Source organism: Polypterus senegalus, chromosome 10, assembly GCF_016835505.1.
Source record: "Polypterus senegalus isolate Bchr_013 chromosome 10, ASM1683550v1, whole genome shotgun sequence".
Classification (NCBI taxonomy): Eukaryota; Metazoa; Chordata; class Cladistia; order Polypteriformes; family Polypteridae; genus Polypterus; species Polypterus senegalus.
Window position 1 is genome coordinate 4,110,335 of NC_053163.1, and position 15,665 is coordinate 4,125,999.

At 45.7% G+C, this 15,665-nt stretch overlaps 1 pseudogene; it reads left to right on the forward strand.

The window, feature by feature from the left end:
• Positions 1-3,649: 3,649 nt before the first annotated feature.
• On the forward strand, positions 3,650-15,314 carry LOC120536556 (annotated as a pseudogene).
• The last annotated feature ends 351 nt before the right edge of the window (positions 15,315-15,665 follow it).

The following is a 15,665-nucleotide window of genomic DNA, read 5'->3' on the forward strand; positions in this document are numbered from 1 at the left end:
TACTGGGCCAGAGCAGATAAAGTTCAGTGGGTGCCCAGAGAGACGTCTTATGGTACAGCCAAGATGGTGTTTCACTGGCTCAAGTTTAATTGTTGTTGCTTAATATTTATGATATTATTTAAAAATATTTTTTCAAAGTATGCTATTACTGCAACCCTCAACAGGCAAAGAAGTTTTAAGATTAGATGAAATGGCACATCATGCTATTCTGTTATTCTTTTTGTTTTGTCTTTTTATTTATTTAAAACTAAGAAACATCCAGTCCTCCCGAGATTGAGGCTCCAGTCTCAGTAGTTCTGCAATCAGCCTCACACTCAGCAGATGTCACTGCTCCTCTTTTCATTCTCTGCTACATCACCATTTTAATCAGTTCGCCTATGCAGTTTTCTGCAAGAAAGTCACAAACCCCAAATGCATTGCAGAGGTTGCCACTTGCCACATTTTTTGCTTCTCCAGACCATACACCAAATTCAAGGTTCTATCCCCAGTGGTTTAAGAGTAATCGTATGACAGACAGACACCACCATTAGCATTGTATACATTGTGACCAGTAGGGGGCATTACAGCACCCCAAACACAACCACATAGACTCAAGTCCTCAGTACAACTGCAAGATTTATTATTAACAACTATCTTACAAAAGCCTTCTTTTCCAATAAACCAAACTGTACATTAAAACTTTTTCTCTGTCTTCCTCTTGTTCCTCCACTCCTCCATAGCAAGTGTTGCCCTTCTCCACTCCTGGCTCTGACTCACTAAGGTATGTCTGCTGGCTCCTTTAAAGTTGGACCCTGGAGTGCTTTCAGTGGTGGCACATCGTGGTTTGATGGAGGCACTTCCAGGTCTTATGGAAATGAGGGAGATCCTCCCCTGGCAGCGCCCTCCATCGCCCCCAACCAAGGAACCCTACAGGGCTGCACTTCTGAACTCCAGTTCCCATGAGGCACTGCAGGTGTCCAAACTGGGACTACTTGTGAGGAAAAGTGCCACTTATTAATTTGGGGGATGAACACTTACTGTATATATAGTATCACACACATACACATGAGAGACCGTGTACAGGCTCGAATACTTCCCTGCGGGACTTGGGGTTGGCACTGACCTCTAGCAGACCAGCAGAAGAATCCTCCTCATAAACTCTTTTCTGGTCCTCAGAAGCCATCCTCCATCACTTCCACTGCTCAAGATCCCACCTCACTTTATCCTGATGTCAAATCCAGTTCCCAGGATTCCACCCATCAATTGCATCACTTCCTGTCTGCTCTGTATGTGTATATATAGTTTTTATAAAATATATTAATATATATTTAAAAAAATTTTTTTTTCCTTTGGTCCTAAATTAAATCTGATTACTTGGGTGGTTGCCTATCAGGTAATGTTGTCGGCCAACATCCGCCATGTCCTGTCAGTTACGAGAAGTAGATCATAGATACATGATACAGAATCTTCCAAAATAATACAAAGAGGACACGACACGTGTTTCACCCTTAATGGTGCTCGTCAGGTGTGTGCACTCTTGTATCCCCTCATGGGGATCAAACCTCGGATGTCACTGTAGGAGGCAAAGCCTCTGATGTTGTGCCAATGGTGGGGGGTTCATTTATTTGAAGTGCAAACACCTCACAGCTTTGTAGAAATCATTACAAGACTCATATTGCCCCATATATGTCAGTTAGATGAGTGTCTGGAAACCTTCTAATACTGCGATAGATAGATAGATAGATAGATAGATAGATAGATAGATAGATAGATAGATAGATAGATAGATAGATAGATAGATAGAGTGAAAGGCACTTATATGATAGATAGATAGATAGATAGATAGATAGATAGATAGATAGATAGATAGATAGAGTGAAAGGCACTTATATGATAGATAGATAGATAGATAGATAGATAGATAGATAGATAGATAGATAGATAGATAGAGTGAAAGGCACTTATATGATAGATAGATAGATAGATAGATAGATAGATAGATAGATAGATAGATAGATAGATAGATAGATAGAGTGAAAGGCACTATATGATAGATAGATAGATAGATAGATAGATAGATAGATAGATAGATAGATAGATAGATAGATAGATAGATAGATAGATAGACCGTCTCTTGTTAAAATCCTGAAGTCCGGACAGTCTGTATCTTTATCAATGCAATGCCAGGCGCCATGACTGGGGCAGCACTATTTCCTAATGGTCTAATATTTCTTTTAAGTTTCACATGAACTCCGGTTGGCAGGACTAAACCAGTTGCCCAAGATGCACTTGCCAGGTGGCATATCCCTCAGGTGGCCCACTTGACAGGACCCTAAAGGGAGGTTGGCTTGGTGGGCTCCTGCCGCAGACAGTTTCAGTGCCCTGGCACGGTGGCTCAGACGGCTGCCAAAACCCAATCAGTAAGACTCAAAGGACTCGCCGGAAGTCGCGCCACTCTTGAACGCATATATAATTAAAGTGGAGCATTTGGCGCTGACATCTCTTTCGCTCTCTCCTTGGCATCAAGCTGTGGCGCAGCCCGCACTTTCATTTGAATTTCATTTGATTACTGTGCACCCTGCCATTTCGCCATCATACCAGCTGGTGAGGAGATGTTTGATTTTTAGGCTCTGCTCATTTACCTTAAGTCGCCTCATGTTTGTCTTTTGCATCCCTTTTTCATTTTTTTTTTTTTCTTTGCCTCCTCAAATTTCTCAGAATCAGTGAAAGACGTAAGGCAGCAGGTTCACTGCTCGGTTAGCAGGGCTGGTGGAGGTCGCTTAACTCTTCTTATGTTTAACAATTCTAGTCGGTTGTGTGGATTGTTTGTTTTTTTTTCCTGATGGTCCAGATGGGGTCTCAAGTTTAAGCACAACACTGTTTGTCGCAATCAAAGTCATATCAGTCACCTTTCTTCTTCGCCATTCTGATGCTCAGTTTGAACTTCAGCAGTTCTTCTTGATGAGGTCCACTGGCCGGAATGCATTGAGTTGCTGCCATGTGATTGGCTGCTTAGATATTTGTGTTCACAAACAGTTGAGCAGGTGTACCTAATAAAGTGGCCGGTGAGGGTACATTTACTTGTTTTTTTATATGGATAACATGGTGCACAGTGATCCTTTCTCATCCAGCTTATCAATTCAGTGTCACAGATTCAAATCCCTGCCTGCTAGATACCTACACTCCTAAAATGTTGTCTCCTTAATGGCACTTTTCTAGGTTGTGTGGTTCCTCACAGAGCCATCCCTCAAAATAGAATTCAGGGAAGAGTTCTCATATAAAGTTGGTTCTTTGGGCTTTCAAAATGTTCCTAAAGTAGAAATCTTTAGGCTACCTAATAGGATACAACAGATCGAGAAAAGCTGAACTAAGCCTGTGTGAGTCCTTGTGAAAGCAGGAAGCCATTGGGATTTTCTGTTGTTACCTTTTCATTTAGGGAACCTCTTATGGATCCAAAGAAAACGCGCTTTCTCAAACCTTAACGTGAAGGGTTCTTTTGGAAAGCTAAAATGGCATCGCATTGAGGAGCCGCTTGGGCAGATTTATTTTAAAGAGTGTATGAGGACTGGCCAATCTTTATTTTATATAGCGCCTTACTGCTTACACTCTGACTACCCATTACACGCTTACTATGGAAAAACAGAATTAGCAAATCAAGGGAATGAATCCGCGGATTTGTTTACTAATTTTTACAAAGTACTACCGTTAATGAATTTGTATCTTTTCTTCTATTATTTTTAATTGTTGTCGAGGGCGCCGCGTTCGTCCGCACGATTACGCATAAAGCGCGGCAGACCCGCCCCCCTTCATCAGGCTCCTCCCTCCAGTCGCCCCTCCGACCGGCGTAATGGCGATCTGCGCTTTGAGGCTGCGAGTTGCGGCCGCGTGCGGGCTCGGCAGCGGCTCTCGTCGTGGTCTAATGGCCGCAGCCGGGTGGACCTTTTGCCCTCTTGCCGCGCCTCTGACCCTGCATGGCCACGAGCTGAGCCGCAGAATGTCCTCGACACCCAGGTAAGACGGTCGTCGGTCGCTTCTTGTTTTATTAGCAAACCGAATTGCGCTGAAGGCTGCGCTCGCTTAACGACGAAGGTACACCGACATTTTTAAAGATGGTCCCCTTACAGATTTTGAAAAAGTGATGAATGGATCCTGAAATTTGACGAAATTAAAAGCAATTGACCCCTATGTACCTGAATGTCTGTGATGTGTCATCAAGCAAAGCAAAGCAAGTGTGACAGGAGATCAAGTGTTGCTTATTCTACAAAGGTCTTCTGAAATGGCCTGGACACATTAATTGGGACCCCTAGAAAAGACACTAAAACAGTGAATTGGAGGGATTTTTGAAACTCACCATTTTCTTAAATTTGTATCACACACATCTCCAGTTGTGTAGTCAGCCATTCAGATTTAAATGGAGAAATCTCGTCACCCTGCTGTTTGGTGTCCCACGCTGGTCATGGACCAGAGAAAGCAAAGGAGAGAGATGACAGAGAAGATCAGAAAGGAAATGAGAGGCAAGGGCTAGACGACCATCTTCAAGAAGCTTGACGTTCCTGTGACAGCAGTTTGCAAACATTATTAAGAAGTCGAAGGTCCATGGGACTGTGGCCAACCTCTCAAGAGGAAGATCAACCCCCAGAAGTATAGTGAGAATGGTAGACAAAAATGAAAGGACAACTTCCAAAAAGCTACAAGATGAACACCAAGGTCGAGGTGCATCAGTGTCTGATCATACCAAAGTGACAGTGAGCTCCATGGAAGAAGACCCAGGAGGACTCCATTATTAAAAAGCCAGACTGGAGTTTGCTCAAATGCAAATTGTCAACCCACAATGTCCTTTGGACAGATGAGACCAAACTGGAACCTCTTGGCAGGTCACATCAACTCTACATCCACAGGCCAAAAATGGAGCTTGCCTAGAAAATGAACACCACAGCTACTGTGGCTCAGGGGGGAGACTCGCTTATGTTTTGGGGCTGCTTTTCTGTGTTTGGCATGGGGGGTCTTGGCTCTGTGTAGGGCAAAATGAAATCTCAAGACCATCAAGATCTTCGGGAGTGAAACGTCCAGCCCAGTGTCAGTCACAGGTCGTGGACCCTCTAACAACATAATGAGCCAAAGCACACAACTAAAAGCACCAAGAATGGCGAAGAACAAAACCTCGGACTATTCTGAAGTGGCCGACTATGAGCCCCAATTTGAATCCAAAGGACCATCAATGGAAAGAACTGAAACCTGCCATCTGGAGAAGACCCCCTTGAAAGCTGACCCCACTGGAGAAGTTTGCTCAGGACAAGTGGGCCGAACAACCAGTGAACAGCGCAGAAGTCTCATGGTGAGCTCCAGGGGTGAGAAGGGAATGAAAACTCTAAATGCTGTGCAACAAAATACGAGGTGCAGGGTCTCACCATCTGTGTTCTTATTTGGATTAGTGTGTTGAATCAAAACTCTAAAGCAAAGTCTGCTTATATATGAAATGTGTCTTCATTAAGGGCTCAGACCCCTCCATTTTTCAATATGCTGCAGCCTTGTGCCAAACCCTTTAAATTCATTTTATTCCCCATCATCAAGCAACACTCAGCATCCCAGAATGACAAAATGAAATTTTAGAACTTGTGATAATTTATTAAAAATAAGAACCTGAGGTATCACACTGACCAAGCATTCCATTCTAACGCTTTGCTCTTCCACTCAGGCCAATGGTGATCATCACTGAGATGTTTCTTCACCTTCTTTGGAGTCCACCTGCGGTCAATTTCCATTTATTCGACTGGTTAGGAAAGGCACACATCTGTCTAGAGAACGTCCTACAGGTGAGCAAACACGAAGCCATGAGGCTGAAGGACTTGCCTGCTGAGCTTAGAGACAGGATTGTGCCGAAGAGAAAATCTGGAGAAGGCTATGTACTCCGTAATTATTAAATGGAAGACGTTTGGAACATCCACAACTCTTCATAGAGCTGGCTGTCCGGACAAGCTGAGCCATTGTGAGAGAAGAGCCTAATTAAGAGAGGAGACCAACAAGCTGATGGGCCTTCTTTCTGAGCCTTTGAGATCCTGTGTGGAGATTGGAGAATCTTCCAGAAGGACAACCACCACTGCAGCCCCCCATGGATCTTGGCTTTATGGCAGATGGTAGGCAGGGCCATCTTAACAGCATTATAAGCCACTGGGCAAAGCATTGCACTCGGGTCACTACCTACACAACCACTCAGCAAGTCACAACATACATAGATTAGCGTGAGGCCCCCACTGTGTCCATGTGTTAAGATGGCCCTGATGGTAGCCCACCTGAAGTTTGTAGAAAGGCACCTAAAGGACTATCAGACCATTAGAACCAACGTTCTCTGGTCTGGTGAAACTAGAATGGACCCGTTTGGCTTCAGGCCTGTGGGACAGCACTCATCATGTGCAGTGTCATTCCAGTGGTGATGCAGGGTGGTAGCAACATCAGGAACTGGGAAACCAGTCAAAAGTTCAGAGACATCCTTAATGGAAACCTGCTCAGAGGACTCTGGACTTCAGACTGGGCTGAAGCTTCACCTTCCGACAAGACAACACAGGAGTGTCTCAGGGATGACTCTGTTAATGTCCTCGAGTGGCCCAGTCAAAGTCCAGGTCAAACATCTCTGGAGAGATCTGAAAACAGCTGCCCACCAATGGTCTCCTTCCAACTGGGAATAACTCGATGGAATCTGCAGAGAAGAATGGGAGGAAATCCCCCAAATCTGAGTGTGCAGTGCTTGTCATATTGGACCTAAGAAGACTCCACACTGGAATTGCAGCCAAAGGGGGCTCCAACTAATTACTGAGTAAAGGGTCTGAATTCTTGTGTCAGTGGGATATTTTATTTATTTATTTTCTTGATAAGTTCACAAAAATTTTGAAAATCTCATTTCTTGAAAGACATTATTGTGAAAGCTGGTGACTGGCAAGCAATTTGCAGTTGATGGCCATAATGGAGCCTTCTCATTTTTACATTTTAATGGTGTTCTGCAGGTCTTGCTATGTCCTTCCTGACCACATTGTCCTTTTTTTGCCAGAACAACACCTAGACAGCTGCAGCAGGTGGGACAACTGGAGACCCCTAAGAAAGAGGGCTATGCTGCTGGCCAGGTGAGACACCCTGCTTTGGACGGCCTGTTGGTGTCGCCTCATATTTTCATCTTTTTCACTTCTCTCGGTCACATGAGCATGTAGCACCTGTCCAGTAGGGGGCAGAAGAATGTATTGTGCCCACACAGAATGGGCCGCAACATTGCATAGAACTTCCTCAGAGGGCTGTATGGTGCCCCCCTAACAGAGTGTATGTATGATAATCAGCAGGGGCCCGATGAGTTTGTAGGGGACCCCCTGAGTGTATTGCAAGCCCCCAAGTGATCACATGAGTGTATGGCCCTACAACAGGTGTCAGATAAATGTATGCCACTCCCCCTTTAGCAGGTGTCTGATAAGGGTATGGCATCCACTCCAGCAGGGGTCAGATAAGTGTATAGTGCCATCTCAGAAGGGGTCAGATAAGTGTTTGGCACCCCTTCAGAAGGTGTCTGATGAGTGGTTAAATGAGTGTATTGTGTGCCCCCAAGTGGTCAGATGAATGCATGGCCCTCTCTTTAGCAAGGCTCAGGTAAGTGTATGGCAGACACCCAACATAGGTCAAACGAGGGACTGGTACTAAAAACACACACACACCAGGGGTCAGATGAGTGCATGGTGCCCCCCAATAGCCGATGGGGTCAGATGAGAGTATGGCATCAGAGGTGTGTCTGGCCTCCACACCAGCAGGGGTCAGATAAGTGTATGGTGAACATCCAACAGGGCGCAGTTGAGTGTGCAGTTCCCGTCTCAGAAAGTGTCTACCACCCCTTCAGATGGGGTCTGAAGGGTATATGGTGCCCCTTTAGAAGGGGTCCAATGAGAGTAAGGACATTTCATTTGAGTGCATAGCACACCACCAACAGGGCTCACAGGAGTGTTTGCCGCACCCCTGGCAGAGTGAAAAGTGTGGGTTCAGCGGGTTTTAGACAAGTGTGTAGTGTAGGGGCAGAGGTCAGATGAGTGAATAGCGCCCAACCCCAGCAGTGGTCCAATCAATGTTCAAGGGCACCACCAGCTGTGCTCTGTGTGCTCAAACACCTCTTTAAACCTCCATCTCTTTAAATGGTGCTGTGTTCTTCTGTCCTACCACCGATGAGCTTGGCATTGGTCCTCGATGCCCACAGGTTCAGGCTGTGTTGTGCATAATGTTAGAGATGTAAGATCAGGGACACCCGTGTTGGCTGGCAGGGAGCACTGCTGGTACGGTGTTGGTTCCATCAAGATCACTTTAATAGAGTGAATGTGTTTAATGGCCCCTAGACCACTAGAGGGCAGTGTCAGGTATGTCACACGGTGACTGGGGAGGACAGCCACTCTCCAACACGACAGTACAACCGGGGGAGCATTCAAGAACGCCTGGTGCTGCTAGGAGGACCTCAGAACTTTGAGCCCAGGGGTACTTCTGAAGGGTTACCCGAAATATGATCTCAGCCCCCAAGCCTAAACCTTCCCCCTAGTCAGCCATAGTTTGAATTTGGTTGTTGGGAGGCAGTTGGAGATGAAGACTCAACTGTCTGGCATTGATATGAAGGGAGTGATCTGTGTATGCGAGCGGGAAAGTGGAGTAGCTCCAAAGGGGGTTAGATGGGGGGTCCTCTGCTGCATAGGTACACATGTCAGTTTTATATTTGCATTTATTTACTTAGCAGATGCTTTTTCCCAAAATGACCCACAAAGGAGGTCAACATAATAAAGTAAAGTTCAGTTTGCGGGACTTTGGGAACAAGAGTTACAGGACAAGAGGGGCAGAATTGATCATCACAAGTGAAGAGCAAAATAACAAAATACAAACGAGTCACAATTCCTAGATTTTAAAAACCTAACCGGTAGAAATTCACCAAAACAAGAGCCTTCAAACGCTTCTTGAACACATTGAGGGAGTCAGAATTCTGAATGGAGGTGGGCAGCTCGTTCCACCAGCTAGGAGTTACATGTGAAAGGAGTCGGGAATGAAATCTGAAACCACGCAGAGGTGAAGTCACCAGATGCCGTTCATCAGCTGACCTGAGTGGGTGAGAAGGAGCACCGGACCCCAGGAGTGTCTCCATATATAAAGGTGCTGATCCATTGACTACTCTGTAGGCAAGCATCCAGGATTTGAACGTAATATAAAGCCAATGGAGTGATCTGAAAAGAGGAGTGACGTGTGCCTGACTCAGCTGGCTGAACACAAGATGGACTGCTGTGTTTGGTGACACAGGCCAGCATTAGTCCAGACATGACAAGTCCCTGGCCTGGGCCAGTAGTTGTGCTGCATACGTTCTGATATTACATGAAGACTGACAGACAGCCACAGGATGGTCCATGAAGGACAGCTGGTCATTGATCACCACCACAAGGTTGAATGCAGGGTTGGCGGGTGTCAGTGGGTGTTGTGTAGGAGACGTGCAGCAGCGATAATGAGCCAGACCGAACGGAGATGGGGGGGCTGAATAGACGGATAAGATGGGATAGCAAGAAGGTCAGCTGGAGATGATGTTCCTCCATCCAGGTTGCAATATCTGTAAGACGTGCAGAGATCTCAGTTGACGCTGTGTGGTCTTCTGTAGGGGCCGACGGGTACAGCTGTCTATCTTCAGCATAGCACAGGTAGAAGAATCTTGGGATGTGATGATGGGGCCTGGTGAGGAGGGCTATAGGGAGAGTTCTACCCGTTTCTATTCCTGCATCTATTCCTCTCTTTCTTCCCACCCCAGCTGTTTCTCCACAGAGTGTTTGGGTATCGAGGGGTGGTGCTCTTTTCCTGGCTCGCCTGCCTTTATGATCGCAACTGCACTGGTGGAAGACACCCCAGGTGAGCATTTGTGCCCATTGCTCCATTTTTTACATCCCACTACTTTGACACTGAACTACCTTCTGTGCCCACCCTACCCAGCAGCTCAGACAAGCGAGCTCCAGGTGGCTCCGAAGAGATGCAGAGCCAGAGACTGATGTGCTACCAAGTGCTGGTGGACTCGCGGGACAGTCCGCACATTGTGAGTACCCTTTCACCCTGTACCAGGGGCTGTGGACGACCCACTCACTCGCACGCTCACACCTTTTGCCGTGCTATTCAGTATCGCACCATGGCCCCTTTCTCCAGCTTTCCGCTTGCCGCTGCATTTTCAACACCTGCAGGTCGGGAACACAATCTCCCCTGCGTTGCAAAGTAGTTTTCCGAGCTGCGGCCGGGTGGCCATGACATTTAAAACCCTCTGCTTTGGTAATCAAATGCAGCAGGGGTTCATGGTGACAGATGGGCTGACTTTTTTCCTTCCTGTTTCAGCGGGCCCATGTGGAGGCGGTGGCCTTCCTGGCTAACGATGATGACAGCCAGGCTCTGTACGCCATCCCAGGTATTCTCATTTTCATGGCAAAGGTTTCAATATCTATCTATCTATCTATCTATCATATAGTGCCTTTCACTCCTATCTATCTATCTATCTATCATATAGTGCCTTTCACTCCTATCTATCTATCGTAAATAATTTCACCGCAGGTCTGGACTATGCAAACCACGATGACATCCTGCCCTACAGCTCCGACGACTCCAGACCAATACACCACGAGCTCTTTGACCATTTTTTCACGGCGACCTGCGAGAAAGGTGAGGCTCACCAGCGCCCCCTAGTGGAACTGAAACGCTATTAACACATTCTCTTGTTTTTTCAGTGTCATCTTCAGGAACGCTCTGGCATCCCAGTGAGGCCCTGCAGACCTGGCAAAGCAAACAGCAGCCCTGGCTGAAACTGAGCAGCGTCCACCGCGAGACCACCGAGGGAATCCGTGTCAGCGCCATGCCCTTTTATATGGGTATGCGGGTAGGTAGCTGAGTTAAGGAAAGGCGGGAGTCATCTGGGTGCCCATTTTAATCGAGGCATCTGCTCTTCTGTGCAGGAGACTCGCAGCACACGGGTCTACTGGGTGAGTTTTTTGTTTTCTTTCCCTCTTGGTGTTTAATTATTTGGGGTCCCCACAGTGGAGGCTTATCTCTTTTTTTTTTTTTTTTTTGTGGCATCCCATTTGCTTTTCTAGCATTTCTAAATGCTGAGAAAATGTGTTCACCCCATGGAAGGAAGGTTTCACATTTTCTTGCAATGCAATGATTTATTTGAGCCCGTTAAACTTAAAAAAGACACTTTGATATTAAATCTGTAAAGTCACCCATTGCACCTAGGGTGCTTTCTCCATTGAAGGAGTGTCACGAGTGCCACTGGCCATGTCTCCATCACATGTCCCTCCAAAGCATCGCCCCCACATCTCTAATTCCATTTCCGTTTTGTATAACTGAAGATCCATCCATTTTTGTAGCCCACTTCTACAGAGTGGGATCACAGGGCAGCCAGAGCGTAATGCAGCCAGCTTTGGGTCCAAGGCAGAAACAACACCAGGAGAGGGCGCTGGTCCGTCACAGGGTGAACACACACACACACACACATCACTGTGGAGGACACTGGAGTGTTGAGAGGAATCCTACACTGACGTGGGGAGAACATGACACCTCCAGGCAGGGACTTTGATCTCCTTGTTCTGAGGCATCAGTGCTACCCGTGTGCCAACGTGTTGCTTCATAATGGAAGATCATCTGCGAAAAGTATGGATCATAGTATTGAATATAGATGTTAGACATAATTTAGAAAAAAAAAAAGAATATATAATAGTGTGTGTGTGTGTGTGTGTGCATATGTATACAGCATGTGTGTATACTGTACAGTATATGGAAAGACAAGGTAAAAGGACACTGTGACAACACACTTGAGATAAAACAGAGGGGCCGGGCACTTTTAAAATACACAGTTGATGTTCACTGTGCGCCATAAAGCCATCAATGAGGAGGAAAAATAAATTCTGTGCCTCTGATTTCTGTACCTCTGCGTCATCACAACATCTGCTAACAAGGGAGAATCGCAGGTAGAAGAACTTCTAGAAAATGTCCTGGTGAGTGGCTCTAATGTAGCTGCTATACTGAACAAAAGCACACCCTGGGATTATCTTTGATATCTTCAGCATCATAAAATCTAGAAACGTATACTGGTGGCAGAAGTGGGATTCTAACCCACTCTCTCAAAGAAGGAGCTAAAAAAGAATGCATAGTGTAGGGGTTTACGTGTGAGTGTGTGTGTGTGTGTGTATGTACAGGGTGGTCCACATCTAATTATGCAGATCCTGATCGTCTGGATGACTTTGATTTATGAGGGGACGATTCCAGTTTGGCACAAAGATGATTCTTCATATCGTCAGTTCGCACACTTCTCGATGGTCCAGGATTTTTCGGGTGATTTTCTATGTAATTAACTTATGTTATAGCGTAATGAAAAATTGCATAACTAGATCTGGACCACCCTACAGGTATGTATGCGCGCATGGCTTTCTATTATACTAAAAAATCCTGTGACGGAGACTTTTTTGAAGATTTTTTCAAGTCACGCCGTCCTCTCAGCCACGCCAGCGGTCCTCTCACCTCTCATTCGTGTGAATGCTTTGGTCAGACACACACACAGTTCCTGCGCTCTCAGCTCTTACACATTTCTACGTTTTTCTCACTTTAACTTCCCAATTAAAGAAGACGTATTATGTCAAAATCCTATTGAAGAATTTCATCATGAAGGGTTATCAACAGGAAAAAATGAGTACACGGGCAATCCTAGCACTGAGAAACGATGAAGTCAAACGAATTCACGCCAAAAATGTCAATTGGTTACACGGCAAATTGTTTAAATGCGTATCGATGGACTCTGCTGAAACAGTTGGTGGTGATGGTGAGGAAGATGAAAACATCAGCTTACAATATCATGAAGAATATCTTCAACCGTTAACACCGTCTGGTCTTCCACCGGCCTAATTACTGTTGAAAGAAGGACGCATCCAAGAAAGGTAATGTAGTACCTGTCCGGCGGATAACGTGAGACACCAAAGGAGATCTTGATATGCCATTCATAATAAAATGTTAACAGTTTCCCATTAGAATAGTTTTTACAAAGACAATTAACAAATCTCGGAGACAAACATTTGAAAAAATCAGTTTATTTAATAGAGAGAAAGAAAGGAAATCCACTCACGGGCAGTTAGTTATACGTTGCATTGTTACGATGAAAGTCCAAACATGGAATCAAAATTCAGTGCGATACAGACGAAAATTTAATTCAAAAAATAGTTTTTACTGAAGTTTTACAGTAAAAATGTAAGTTTAAAAAGTATTTGCGTGTTAATTTCAAATCCAAACAGAACAAAATCGTATTACGCAACAAATAACTCTAACGCAACTTGAAACATAATTTACTTTCAAATTATTACGTTTTACTCTTTTTTTTAATATGGTTAATTGCTCGCTGTAATGTAAAATAGTTAGTCCTATTATGCATATGTAACAATTCCCATGAAAATAGCAATCTGTTTAAACTGTACGTTCACTTCCCCAAACGCGAGCGGCAGAACCGCAAAGAGGTTAGCGGGTAACGCAGGCTGGGGTTTGGCGGGCGAAGCTCCCTAGTGTGTAAATATGTAACGGTACGTGTGTGTGTGTGCGTGTGTGTGTGTGCGTGAGTGTAAATTAAATAAAACTTTTGAAAGTCAGGGTAAAAGGCCACAGTGATGACACAGTGGATCTAAAAGCAGTTTTAAAAACGCGGCGGGTATGTAACTGATGTGTAGCAGGTCTGTGAAGATGGGCATCACAAAGCCAAACGTACAGCCACTCTTTAAGGGGAAAATGACTAATGTCTTTTGTGTCATCACGACATCTGCTTTTCTGCGACCAAACGGCCTGCTGAGTGGCTCTAATGTAACTGCTCTATTGGAGAAATGCACTCCCTGGCCTTCTCTTTGATACCATGAAGAGTTTGAATGCCATCCCCGTGTCCATGTTGGTTGCCTCCAGGTGCCCCCAGTTTCCTTCTGCAGTCCAAAGACATGCAGGTTATGTGAACTGGTGTCTGTTTGCCCCACGGTGGACTGGTGCCCTGGCCAGGGGCTGCTCCTGTTTTGAGCCCAGTGCTTGCTTTGGTGGGTTCCAGTTGCCCAGTGACCCCTCTCTGGATAAGCAGGGTAAGAAAATGGATACATGGGTGGACTCAAAAGTGGTGCATAACACCATTCACTCAGTTTACTGCTCCCCCTTAAGTCTCTAGTCCATGATCCCTTTAAAGGATCTTCGCCCTCTTTTCAACTCAGACACCATACGTGCTGATCATCTCTAATATTCTGTCAGGATTTGTACTTTTATTATTGTCTTTCTGCTGCTATGTACTCCGTGCTTCACGTTCCTTTTATTCGCTTCTTCTTTCCCCTCCACGTAACACACGTGTATATTTCTTGGCCACACAGTGGCGCTATTTCATTCGCCTAGAGAACCTGACGGAGTCCCCCGTGCAGCTGCGGGAACGCCACTGGAGGATTTTTAGCCTCTCTGGGACCCTGGAGACCGTGCGGGGGAGAGGCGTCATCGGGAGGGTGAGTTGCTGCTTAATGGGGTCGATTTCCTGTGTGTGGGGGTCTAGTGGTGCAATCCGCTCTTCATTCTGGACGCCTACAGGAGCCCGTGTTATCCCGGGAGCAGCCGGCTTTCCAGTGCAGTCCCCTAGTGGACACATGTGGTGAGTCTGCTCGAGTCATGTTGGGGTGGCCCGCACCTCCCGGGGTTCACTTTGGTGTCATGCAGGTGTGTTGTGATTAACTGTCTCTCTTACACTCTCAAGTGTGTTTTGTGCTGTCTGTCTCACACGCTCCTGGGTATTGGTTGTCTTTCAATTTTCAAGCAGCACATTCCTGCACTTGGGGGTCTCATTCCAGTATCGGTTTTGTTTTACACTGAAATCCTTTCATTTTGAGGACCATTCTTCTTGATTCAGGGGCACATTCCTAATGGAGCGAGGGGACGGAGATTCCTTTGACTGCCGCATCCCACCCTTCCCGTTAGAGAGTCGGACTGAAGACCAGCCCGAGTGCGGCGGCACAAAATGAACGGAGACCACGAGGGAGAGTAATTGGAGTTGGCAGCTAGAGATAAAAATGAATGTAGCGTTTAAAACGAGTACAAAAGTAATGGGACAGCCAGGGATGGAGGGGATCAAAGTGAAAAAACAATTGAGCTGTACGTCGGAATTGTCCTCTACTGGTCTGATGGTGCCACCTTGCGGCCTAACTGTGCAACAGCGCGTCAAAAAAATGCTATCCGTATTTCTTGTTGGAAGCGAGCAGCCTTGAATGTGAACATGATTCGTTAATTTTTGGGAAATGTGTGGTGTAATAAATATTTCTTCAAGTGTGTCAGTGTCTGTGCTTTATTTTGTTTTAACCACCAACCGTATTCTGTACGTACCAACACACCCCTGAGCAAGGACTGCATTAGGATGGTCATGCAGCGCTCATTCCCCAACTTGGGATGCTCTCCAGACCACATGACCTTCTTCCAGTCGGTCGACTTCCAGATGTCACACCGAGACGTGCAAAGCATCATGGGGCAGTTAGACCGTCCTCTTTTTCCGCTGTTCTTCCGGATATCCGGAGCCGTACAGGCTTAACTGAAGGTGTTTTTCCCGTTCATTGTGAGTTGAAATGGAATTTCTTATGGAGCAGAACGTTGGTTTTCTAAGTGTTTTGGACCAAGGATCA